Genomic DNA, 13096 nt, shown 5'->3' with positions numbered 1-13096 from the left:
CTTGAAGAAGTATGTGTCCATATTGACATACGTTTGTAAATATTGTTGAAGTGAGGGAAAAGACATTGCAGAAGAGGATACATAGTCTATTATATTAACAAAAAGCCATGTTCATACATAAATACACAGTTTATTTTACATATGTACACATTATGCAATAGATTATTGTAGTGACCTCTCCTGAGGAAGAGCAATAGTTACTTTATACATTTTAATACCTTTTGAAAATTTGCAATAATTCTGATTTAATATTCTAATAAAACTAGTAAATTACAAAATATCAAAATAAAGAATTGAAAAAAATGAAAAATGTAAAGGAGTACTTGTTCCTTCTCTATTTGTTGAATTACTGTGAAAATGAAAAAAAATCTTTTGTTATAGTGCATTTTTAATAAAATGTTTATAATTCTTCATAGTTGCAAATATTATTTATAAATATATATTTTTAGAACATTTCATTATGTTGATCTTGTTTCTAGGATTTCAAAAATTAGTGATATTATTTAGTTGAGAAAAATATATTGCTTATCTTTTTCCTGTGAGGTGTTCTGATTTTTAAACAAATTAATTTACTGTATGCATTTCCATTGACTATGGAGACTCAAAATAGTAAGAGTAATAATAATGTTCATTCTGTATCAGTCAAAAGTGACATGTTGTTACAATCTTATAGTCATATTCATAATATTTTAGTTTGTAACTACAGTCTTTAAGACAACATATTTGACTCTTTTGGGTAAATGAGATATGATAGTCATTCTTCTAAGTCATTATAATCTGAGCTTGCCTGACCCTCGCCAGTTTTCTCACTCCCAAGTTCTCTCTGTGCAGTCTCTCCTTGTTTCCTCCTGGAAATTCTCCTTGTTTTCACTCAAGCCCTTTGGTCTCCTACGTGCACTCATCAATATTGCCATACTTTCTCCCTTTGCCTTGTACTGCTAAATAATTCCCTTGAAGGAAGTCAGAGCTGCCCTGGGACAATGCCATTTTCTACCTATAGCATTGTCTTCAGGGCCCCGAAAGTAGAAAGAGGAAGGGAAGGAAAGAAAAGGAAAATAAAAGAAAGGAAAGGAAGAAATAAAGGAAGAAGGAAGAAAGGAAGGAAGGGAGTGATGAAGGGAGAAAAGAAGATTTAAATGAACAACATTTGCTTTGGTTTTATCTGAGAAGACAGGATCCTGCTGTTTGTGATGCAGAAATTGGCAAGAATACCCCTCTCTTCTGCTCTCCATCTCTTGACCCCAGAATTCATACAGGAATTGTGCTATAGCTCCATTACTTCAACCATCAACTGCCAGGACTTGCAAGGGGATTAGGCAGAGGCTGCACCTGGGGCTGTGCACCTTGCTGTCTGCTGGTGCTTCTTTTCCTTGATTGCCTGCTCTCAGGCACACACCAAATATTCCTCTTAGACTTTCCCCTGCATCCAAAGCAGCTCTTAAAAATGGACCCCCTTGGGGTGACAATTCTTAATGTAGATCTTAATATCAATTTGAATTTATTCTATGAAAAGCAACAGATTTATAAGTTTGCTTACTATTATGTATACAGTAACAATCTAAATTTGCTTTTACTGGAAATGTGACCAGAATCACTTTTTATTTACAATTTTCCTTGTTCCCCTTAAGATTTGAATTACTATTATTACAAAGCAAATAATTAAAAATTTCTATTCTTTTGTAACCTTACTACTTTCTGTAAGTCTAATACTTCACAAGGGAGAACCACCCAAGCAAAAGTACGATTTGATCTAAAACAATAAGAACAATTGTAATTTTGTCTTCACTCCCCTTTCTCACACTTACCAGATGTCATTGAAACTGTAAATGCATTTAAAGAATATCTGTGGAGAACAATTTTTTTCTTACTTCCTATTTCCTTCTCCTGTCTGTATTTCACAACTCACTGTTATTCTCCCTAGAATAACAGTATTTGCCACTATCTGTGATGAAAATATCTCTACACTTACCCTGGACAGAAAAGTTATTACCTACTAGTTTTATGACTGTTATGAAAATTAGAATTACAATTATTTCAATGAATGTGATTAAAATATTAGTTTTGAAAAAAAAAAGATGGTTTTTGTTTGCTTGCTTTTCAACAAATGGGTGAGATTCTAATGAGATGCCTGAAAAAGAACAATGAATAAGTGGACTATCAGGATGTTCCTATGGTGTTTAGATACATTCACAAAAAATGTTAATTGTCTCCCTTTTATCACTTTGGTGAATGTTATTGTGAAGACAGATCCTGACTTCTAACGGTTCAACTTCCAGGTTTTCTACTTTATAGTGGTGAGGAAGCAACATGCAGCACCTGAGTTGGAAGTTTGCATTTTGGTCATTTCACCACACTAGTGATATGCAGTAAGATGCTCTCTGTTCAGATGTAGGGCAGCAGTGGCGATGATTCCCAGCTCCCAGCCAGCCATGTGATCTCAGGGCAAACAACCAGTACTCCTCAGAGCACTGTGTTGCCAATGTTTTTCAGATACACATATTCAATAAGTTGCATAAGATATTCAACAACAAAAAATACCACTCAGGGTTATATGGTTTGTTGCATTTGTTTTATTTCCCAAACTAGATAATAACACCTAGAACATAGGAATTAAATCTTGTGGTTCTTTTTATCTAGCATTCTTTCCATCATAAACACTTTTGATGATGGTGATGAAGTTTATTTATTTATGCTTTGAAAGTATGTATGGTGTTCTATTTGTACTGGTTATTCAAATAAAGTTCTTTTTACAAATTATGTATGGCTGTTTTGTTTTACCTAATGATCACAGAACACAGAGACAGGCTGGCTTAAGTATGACATAGCTACATCTTAAAGCCATAAACTGCTGAGTTCCATCAATGACTTCATGTTAGTGACCTTTTCAGGGTTTTTATATAGTATTCCCTTATTGATTAACCTCAACATTTTATTTTACAAACATGTAGGTTTAACTCATAGAATTAAAAATATTTTTATTTCCTGGGCAGAAAATCATCTAATTAGCACACATGATTATTTTCTAGATAATAAATTTTTCACGCTGAAATGTATTTTATTCCTATATCATCATTTTCTTTTTTTCAAATCGATCATGAAGGCCAAACATATAAAGCTCACATTTTACCTCTTAGCTGGAGAATTTAGTGCCTTTCTTATACTTTTATTTATTTATACTTTCATATTTATTTATTTATAGTTTTATTTAGCTTTCTTATACTATGTTATTGACCCTATATGCACATATGCATAATTTGGTAGAGATTTAGCAATGCTACATTTCAAAAAACTTGGTCAATGTACTATAATCATTTTTGAAAAAAATTTATTTTATTTGGAATTTTTCTTAAAATTTGACCAAAAGACCCTTATACTTCACTTCTTTTCTAAATATATGGATCAACAGTTAGCTTAACAGTTAGAAATGTTAGACATTTTAACTTCAAATCTAGCAAGGGATTCTGTGTGTTACTGTAACCATAACTTTTTTCTTCGATTTTGTGCATTGAAAAGTGCATGAAAAGAATTCATTCTGACTCCAGTCTGACCACACTGGATGGGCACCTGAAAAATGTTGTAAGTGTTGCCTGTCAGATTTAAATTACCATGACCAGAAGGCTTGCAAATGCTTAAAATGATGTCAATACTGGCATTCCACTGAGGATTAATTAAATTAAGTTTGATTGCTAATAAAGCTCAAAACATCCATCAGTTCTATCATACAATATTTGACTAACTTAAAAGTTATCTGTTGTGCATATATATATATGTTTATTATGACTAAGCAATGAGATAATATAGGCCTTTGTTTGGTTTATACCTAAGGCAACAGTATGAAAAGGAGTATGGAAATTTTTAATTAAAATTAGATCAGAACATACACATAGCCAGGAGTAATTTTGGTATTTGTTATAAGTTAAAAATAGAGAAAAATAGCTCTTTTCTTTGAAAATAATTCTATAATTGATTGATTTTTCATATTGATTTACATATTAGAACAAAATTAGTTTTATTTAGACCATCAAAATGTCTAACTCTCTACAATAGAGAACAGTGAAAAACTTACTAAAAAGTTCTATTTAAATTTACATGTATTAAATAAGTAAATAAAATTATCAGACCCTTATGACTTTTTTGCTTGCTAGTAGTAATTTTTAAAATATCTTTCAAAGTGACTGTATTACTTGAAGTCATTAATGAATAAATCATTTAATTACAAATAAACTTAATATGTGACATACTTTATTGATAATACACTGTGTTCTCTGAACTCTGAATAATAATAGGAATAAAATGGTATTTAAAGAAGATAAATTAGATATCCAAATGGAGTTAGCAATTGGGAGGGGGCAAGTTATGCCTATTTACATATTCAGCACTACAAAATTATTGGTCTAACAAGTGCTGTGAAGAAAAGGTTTCCAAAACTGTGCGAGTCTATAATAGTGATTTGACCTAAAACAGACAAAGAAGTATTTTTGGTGAGACATTCCTTGAATTTAGATGTAAAAGATTTTAGGTCTAGGTAGGAATTTTATCTGACAGAGTAAGGGAAAGATCTGCCCAGGCAGAAAAGGTGCATGAAAGTCTATTGGCAGATAGAGGTCAATAACCAGAGACAATTAAGGGTTGAATAGTGTCAACTTAAAAATATATGTTGAAGTTCTAACCCCCAGTACCTCAGAATGAAAACTTAATTAAACATGTTCTTAGCACATTCATCTATTTTGATCTCTTTTAATTGAGATCATTCCTGTAGGTTCTAATCCATTGTGACTTGTGTCCTTTTAAGCAAAGAAATGTTGGACATTTGCACATATGCATAGGGAAAAAACTATGGGAAGAGAAACAAAGATAAGATAGCTGTTTTTAAGCCAGGAAAAGCGTACCAGAAATCAAGAGACAGGACTGGAGCAGATCCTTCCCTAACACTTCGCAGAAGTGTAAGCTTGTGGACCTCTTGACTGTGGACTTTTTGCTTCTAGAAGTTGCTGTTGTTCTAAGCTACTCAGTTGTGTTACTCTGTTACAGCTACCCTAGGAAAGGAATACAAGGACTGAGAGCACATCAGTGTTAATTGAAAAGGGAGAACAAGGGCAACTTGATGTTATTAGAAGATGGAGCACCAAGCAGAGGTCATTTTTAGGAGTTTGGGTTTTATTCTAAGAGTAAAGGGTTTAATTAGGTCCAAAAGTTTGGAGTAGAGTGGTGGCAATAGTTATGGAGAGAAGGCAGTGGGAACAGGGAAATGGGTAGAAATGCATGAATAAACTACAAACATTCCAGATTACTCAAGGACTTCACTGCATCAATTCTTCTCCTGTTTTCATTTGTTAATCTATACTACATTCCCTTAAGCATGAATGCATACTACTTTATTCTTTTTCTTTTTTGATTGCTGTTGACAGAGGAATAGCTGTCCTAAATGGTCATGTATCACTTGATGACAGAAATGTTTTGATAAGTGTATCATTGGCAAGTTTGTTTTGTGAATACCTAAATGGCATAGGTCAGACATTGCTGTGGGCTCTTGATGTAATCAAGGGATATAGTAAACAAAATCTATGAGGTTTCTGCCACCATAGCATGTCATACTGTTTTACAGTAAACTTTTTTAAATGCAATTTGAAGGAGTAAACTCTGAAATAACAATAAAACTCATATAGTAAATATATAAACCAGTAACATAGTCACATGTTATCATTATCAGATATTCTTCTCTATACACAATTGTATGTTATACCTTTTTATATGAGTGGCAGCATCATATATTTGTTTAAGTCAGCATTAACACAAACACTTATGTAATACATTGCAATATGATGATGTTATTATGATGTTACTGAGATGTTACTATGTGCTAGGAAGGTTTCAACCCTGCTAATATCTTATGGGATTGTCATTGTATGTGCTGTCTCCCAGTGACTGAAACATTGTTCACTATGTGGTGCATGATTGTAATACAATGTACAGATTAAAAGTGTGGACTTAAACAATTTTTTGGTTACTTATATAAGCATAAAACCACAAACAAGATTACTAACATATCCAAAGCTAAGTTTCCTAATGATCCCTAAATGTGATTTCTGTTTGTTTCCTTTGTTCTTTGTAACTTTTCATCTTTCTCTACATTCTTTTATTGATTGTTTTTATTAATTTACTTTATGTGTACTATTATTTTATTACCTATAATTCTTTGGTTATTTTAGTGGTGGTTTTCTATGATCGAGTAATATTAAATGATGTGTCATTTCATATATACTGTAAGTAACATACCATATGAATATAATTCCATTTTCTCTTTCCTCAACCTTGCTTTTATTATTTCACATGTTGTAAAATTCACAAGTCACTGGAATATATTTAACTATTAAGAAAAATGCATATTGATCCAAACAGGAAAGCTATTTTCTATTTGAAGATTTTGGTAGCAGTTTCCTACAGGACTTCTTTGAATATTTTTAATGTTTTCGGTGAGCCAGTGAATTGGTTTACCTTTATTTTTCTGAAAGTGTTTTATTTTTGAATATTTTTTCTGATTAGGAAGCCCTTTTTTTTTATTATTGTAAACAAATGGGATACATGTTGTTTCTCTGTACATGGCATAAAGGCATACCATTTGTGTAATCATAAATTTACATAGGGTAATGTTGTTTGATTCATTCTGCCATTTTTTACCTTCCTCCCACCCCTCCCACCCCTCCCCTCCCTCTATACAGTCCTTCCTTCCTCCATTCCTGCCCCCCTCCCTAAACCCAACTCCAACCCCAACACTAACCCCTCCCACCCCCATTATGTGTCATCATCCACTTATTAGCGATATCCTTCTTCCTTTGGTTTTTTGAGATTGGCTTATCTCACTTAGCATGATATTCTCCAGTTTCATCCATTTGCCTGCAAATGCCATAATTTTATCATTCTTTATGGCTGAGTAATATTCCATTGTATATATATATACCACTGTTTCTTTATCCATTCATCAATTGAAGGACATCTAGGTTGGTTCCACAATCTGACTATTGTGAACTGAGCAGCTATGAACATTGATGTGGCTGTATCTCTGTAATATGCTGATTTTAAGACCTTTGGGTATAGGCCAAGGAGTGGGATAGCTGGGTCAAATGGTAGTTCCATTCCAAGTTTTCTAAGGAGTCTCCACACTGCTTTCCAGACTGGCTGCACTAATTTGCAGCCCCACCAGCAATGTATGAGTGTACCTTTCTCCCCACAACCTCGTCAACACCTGTTGTTGCTTGTATTCTTGATAATCGCCATTCTAATTGGGGTGAGATGGAATCTTAGGGTGGTTTTGATTTGCATTTCTCTTATTACTAGAGATGTTGAACATTTTTCCATATGTTTGTTGATTGCTTGTAGATCTTCTTCTGTGAAGTGTCTATTCATTTCCTTAGCCCATTTGTCGATTGGATTATTTGCATTCTTGGTGTAGAGTTTTTTGAGTTCTTTATAGATTCTGGAGATTAGTGCTCTATCTGAAGTATGATTGGCAAAGATTTTCTCCCACTCTGTAGGCTCTTTCTTCGCATTGCTGATAGTTTCCTTTGCTGAGAGAAAACTTTTTAGTTTGAATCTATCCCAGTTATTAATTCTTGCTTTTATTTCTTGTGCTATGGGAGTCCGGTTGAGGAAGTCTGGTCCTAAGCCGACATGTTGAAGATCTGGACCTACTTTTTCTTCTATAAGATGCTAGGTCTCTGGTCTGATTCAGAGATCCTTAATCCATTTTGAGTTTAGTTTCATGCATGGTGAGAGATATGGGTTTAGTTTCATTCTGTTGCATATGGATTTCCAATTCTCCCAGCACCATTTGTTGAAGAGGCTATCTTTTCTCCATTGCATATTTTTGGTCCCATTGTCTAGTATGAGAAAATTGTATTTATTTGGGTTTGTGTCCGTGTCCTCTATTCTGTACCATTGATCCACCTTTCTATTTGGGTACCAATACCATGCCGTTTTTGTTACTATTGCTTTGTAGTAGAGTTGAAGATCTGGTATTGCCATACTCCCTGCTTCACTCTTTCTGCCAAGGATTGCTTTAGCTATTCTGAGTTTTTTATTCTTCCAGATGAATTTCATAATTTCTCGCTCTATTTCTGTAAGGTACATCATTGGGATTTTAATTGGAATTGCATTGAATCTGTATAGCACTTTTGGTAGTATGGCCATTTTGACAATATTAATTCTTCCTATCCAAGAACATGGGAGATCTTTCCATCTTCTATGTTTTTCTTTAATTTCTTTCTTTAGTGTTCTGTAGTTCTCATTGTAGAGGTCTTTCACCTCTTTTGTGAGATTGATTCCCAAATATTTTATTTTTTTCGAAGCTATTGTGAATGGGGTAGTTTTCCTAATTTCTCCTTCTGAAGATTCATCGCTTATGTATAAAAATGCCTTAGATTTATGTGCATTGATCTTATATCCCGCTACTTTACTGAATTCACTTATGAGATCTAAAAGTTTTCTGGTGGAATTTCCTGGTTCCTCTAAGTATACAATCATATCATCAGCAAATAGGGATAGTTTGAGTTCTTCTTTTCCTATTCGTATCCCTTCAATTTCTTTGGTCTGTCTAATTGCTCTGGCTAGAGTTTCAAGGACGATATTGAATAGGAGTGGTGAAAGAGGGCATCCCTGCCTTGTTCCATATTTTAGGGTGAATGCTTTCAGTTTTTCACCATTTAGAATGATATTAGCCATGGACTTAGTGTAAATGGCCTTCACAATGTTAAGGAATGTTCCCACTATCCCTATTTTTTCTAGTGCTTTGAGCATGAAGGGGTGCTGTATTTTATCAAATGCTTTTTCTGCATCTATCGAAATAATCATGTGATTCTTGACTTTATGTCTATTGATATGGTGAATTACATTTATTGATTTCCTGATGTTGAACCAACCTTGCATCCCTGGGATGAAACCGACTTGATCATGGTACTCTATCTTTTTAATATGTTTTTGTATGCGATTTGCTAAAATTTTGTTCAGAATTTTTGCGTCGATGTTCATTAAGGATATTGGTCTGAAATTTTCTTTCCTTGATGTGTCTCTGTCTGGTTTAGGTAATCAGGGTAATATTGGCTTCATAGAATGAGTTTGGGAGGGTTCCCTCCTCTTCTATTTTATGGAATACTTTGAGAAGTATTGGAATGAGCTCTTCTTTAAAAGTTTTGTAGAACTCAGCTAAGAACCCATCTGGTCCTGGACTTTTCTTTGTTGGAAGACTTTTGATGACTTCTTCTATTTCATTACTTGAAATTGGTCTATTTAAATTGTGTATGTCCTCCTCGTTCAGTTTAGGCAATTCATATGTCTCTAGAAACCTGTTGATGTCTTCGAAATTTTCTATTTTGTTGGAGTATAGATTTTCAAAATAGCTTCTAATTATGTTTTGTATTTCAATCGTATCTGTTGTGATATTTCCTTGTTCATTCTGAATTTTAGTGATTTGGATTTTCTCTCGTCTTCTCTTTGTTAGTGTGGCTAAAGGTTTATCAATTTTGTTTATTTTTTCGAAGAACCAACTATTTATTTTGTCAATTTTTTGTATTGTTTCTTTTGTTTCAATTTTCTTGATTTCAGCTATGAGTTTAACTATTTCCTGTCTTCTACTACTTTTGGTGTTGGTCTGTTCTTCTTTTTCTAGGGCTTTGAGCTGTAGTGTTAGGTCATTTATTTTTTGAGTTTTACTTCTTTTATTAAATGCGCTCCATGAAATAAATCTTCCTCTAAGTACTGCTTTCATAGTGTCCCAGAGATTTTGATATGATGTTTCTTTGTTCTCGTTTACCTCTAATAATTTTTTAATTTCCTTCCTAATATCTTCTGTTATCCATTCATCATATAATAGCATATTGTTTAATCTCCAGGTGTTGGAGTAGTTTTTGTTTTTTACTATTTCATTTATTTCTAACTTCAATCCATTATGATCTGATAGAATGCAAGGTAGTGTCTCTATCTTCTTGTATTTGCTGACATTAGCTTTGTGGCATATTAAATGGTCTATTTTAGAGAAGGATCCATGTGCTGCTGAGAAGAAAGTGTATTCGCTCTTGGTTGGATGGTATATTCTATAAATGTCTGTTAAGTGTAAATTATTGATTGTGTTATTGAGATCTGTGGTTTCTTTGTTCAATTTTTGTTTGGAAGATCTGTCCATTGGTGAGAGAGGCATGTTAAAATCACCTAGTATTATTGTATTATGGTCTATTTGGTTTCTCAAATTGAGAAGGATTTGTTTAACATACATGGATGAGCCACTCTTTGGGGCATAGATGTTTATGATTGTTATATCTTGCTGATTTATGCTTCCCTTAAGCAGTATGAAATGTCCTTCTTTATCCCTTCTGACTAACATTGGCTTGAAGTCCACATTATCTGAAATGAGGATGGATACTCCAGCTTTTTTGCTGAGTCCATGTGCATGGTATGTTTTTCCCCATCCTTTCACCTTTAGTCTATGGGTATCTCTTTCTATGAGGTGAGTCTCTTGCAGGCAACATATTGTTGGATCTTTCTTTTTAATCCAATCTGCCAATCTATGTCTTTTGATTGATGAATTCAGGCCATTTACATTCAGGGTTATTATTGAGATATGATTTGTATTCCTGGTCATTTGGTTCATATTTAAAATTTTTGACACATCTTGGTTCCTCCTTCATTTGACAGTTCCTTTAGGATAATTCCTCCCTTTGCTGATTTGCTTCTTTGTTTTTTATCTCTTCCTCATGAAATATTTTGCTGAGAATGTTCTGTAATGCTGGCTTTCTTTTTGTAAATTCTTTTAGCTTTTGTTTATCACGAAATGATTTTATTTCATCGTCAAATTTGAAGGTAAGTTTTGATGGGTATAAGATTCTTAGTTGGCATCCATTTTCTTTCAGAGCTTGAAAAATGTTGTTCCAGGCCCTTCTAACTTTTAGGGTCTGGATTGAAAAATCTGCTGATATCTGTATTGGCTTCCCCCTGAATGTAATTTGGTTCTTTTCTCTCACAGCCTTTAAAATTCTGTCATTATTTTGTATGTTAGGTATTTTCATTATAATGTGCCTTGGTGTGGGTGTGTTGTAATTTTGTGTATTTGGAGTCCTGTAAGCCTTTTGGACTTCATTTTCCATTTCATTCTTCAGATTTAGGAAATTTTCTGATATTATTTCATTGAATAGATTGTTCATTCATTTGGTTTGTTTCTCTAAGCCTTCCTCAATCCCAATAATTCTCAAATTTGGCCTTTTCATGATATCCCATAGTTCTTGGAGATTCTGTTCATGATTTCTTACCATTTTCTCTGTTTGTTCAACTTTGTTTTCGAGGTTAAATATTTTGTCTTCAATATCTGAAGTTCTGTCTTTCAGGTGTTCTATCCTATTGGTTATGCTTTCTATGGAGTTCTTAATTTGGTTTATTGTTTCCTTCATTTCAAGGATTTCTGTTTGTTTTTTTTTTTCAATATCTCTAACTCTTTATTGAAATGATCTTTTGCTTCCTGAATTTGCTCTGTTAACTGTCGATTGGTGCGATCATTCAATGCCTGCATTTGCTCTTTCATCTCATCGTTTGCTTCCCTAATCATTTTAATTATGTACATTCTGAACTCCTTTCTGTCATTTCTTCTGCCATGCTGTCATTGGATTTTATTGATGTAACATCTAGATTTGTTTGGGGCATTTTCTTCCCTTGTTTTCTCATATTGTTCAGGAATCAGTGGGTCATTAAGATATTGCAGATTTCCTCTATCGACTTATAATGTCCCTGAAGATTGCTAGTATATCCCCTCTTATCCTTCAGTAGCCTGAAGTCTTGGAGGAAGTTGATAATGCGGAGCTCCCCAAGGAAGCTGCCTCTCTAGGGGTGGTGACCCTCAGGTGGCATATATTCCCTGCTAGTGGGCAGAGTTGCCTCCACTTGTTGACCAATGGTCATCCAAAGGGGAACTAGGTTGCGGGATGAGGCAAGGCCTGTTTGTGCCTGTGTCTCTGGTTTTACCGTCCTTGTGGGAAAACCTCACCCGGCAGGGAAGACTCACTCGGTGGGGACGTCTCACTGGTCAGTTGCCCTCCTAGAGGTTCCCCTCAGTCTACAACTACCGCCTGGGCTGGGCTGTCTTCCTCTGCAACGTTCCCAGGGGCCCGGACCTACGTTCTGGGCCTGGGAGCCTCACCCTTCACAGGCGAGTCTCCTTAGGCTGGCTCTCCCAGAGAATCTGCCCGCAGCCCTGGAAACTTCGCTCCGCCCCTAGGCGTGTCTCTGTGCGGCTCTTCCAGCAAGAAGCCGCCTAGGTCCTGGGACCCTGCTCTGCACCTAATCGCCTGGCTATGCGGCCCTTCCTCTGAGTCACCACCTGGAGCCCCGTACAATAGCTCCGAGACCCAGAGACCTGCCACACACCTCCTCCTCTGGACAGCCGCCCGGTTTCCGATGCAGTCACTAGGAGCCCAAGCAATTCTCTTCGCATCTCCTCCTCCCGCCAACTGCCCGTAGCCCTAGGCAGTCACTCCAAGTCCAAGTGACCCACCCTGTTCCTCCTCCTCCTCCTCAGGGTAGCCCCCCAGGTGTTCAGGAGCGGTGGATCCGAGACCAAGTGACCCACTGCGCTCCTCCTCCAGGCAGGCCACCAGTGTTCAGGAGCGGTCGCTTTTAGTCCAATCAACTCACCACTCGCCTCCTCCTCTGGCAACCGCCTGTGGCTCTGATGCAGTCACTCCTAGGTCAAGCAACCCGCCGCACTCCTCCTCTTCCTCTGAGCAACCTCCTGGTGTTCAGGAGGGCTCGCTCTGAGTTCAAACAGCTCACCACGCAGCTCCTCCTCTGGCAACTGCCTCCTGGGAAGCTCTTGATGGAAAGTTTTATTTTCATTTTGAAAGATACCATTTCTGCCTTTTCACTTGCATTGCTTTCTACTAGAAAGTGTCTTTTATACTGACTGTTGTTCCTCTTTAGTGATGTCTTTTTTCTCTGACCACTTTCAAGGTTTCTTCTTGAGCACTGGTTTAAAGCAATTTGACCATGTTATCCTTGGTATAGTCTTTTTTTAATGTTTCTTTTACTTGGATTTTGGTAAAATTGTTGGAGCTGTGAGTTT

This window comes from Sciurus carolinensis, chromosome 5 (assembly GCF_902686445.1).
Source record: "Sciurus carolinensis chromosome 5, mSciCar1.2, whole genome shotgun sequence".
NCBI classification, from domain to species: domain Eukaryota; kingdom Metazoa; phylum Chordata; class Mammalia; order Rodentia; family Sciuridae; genus Sciurus; species Sciurus carolinensis.
This window is presented reverse-complemented; position numbering follows the sequence as displayed.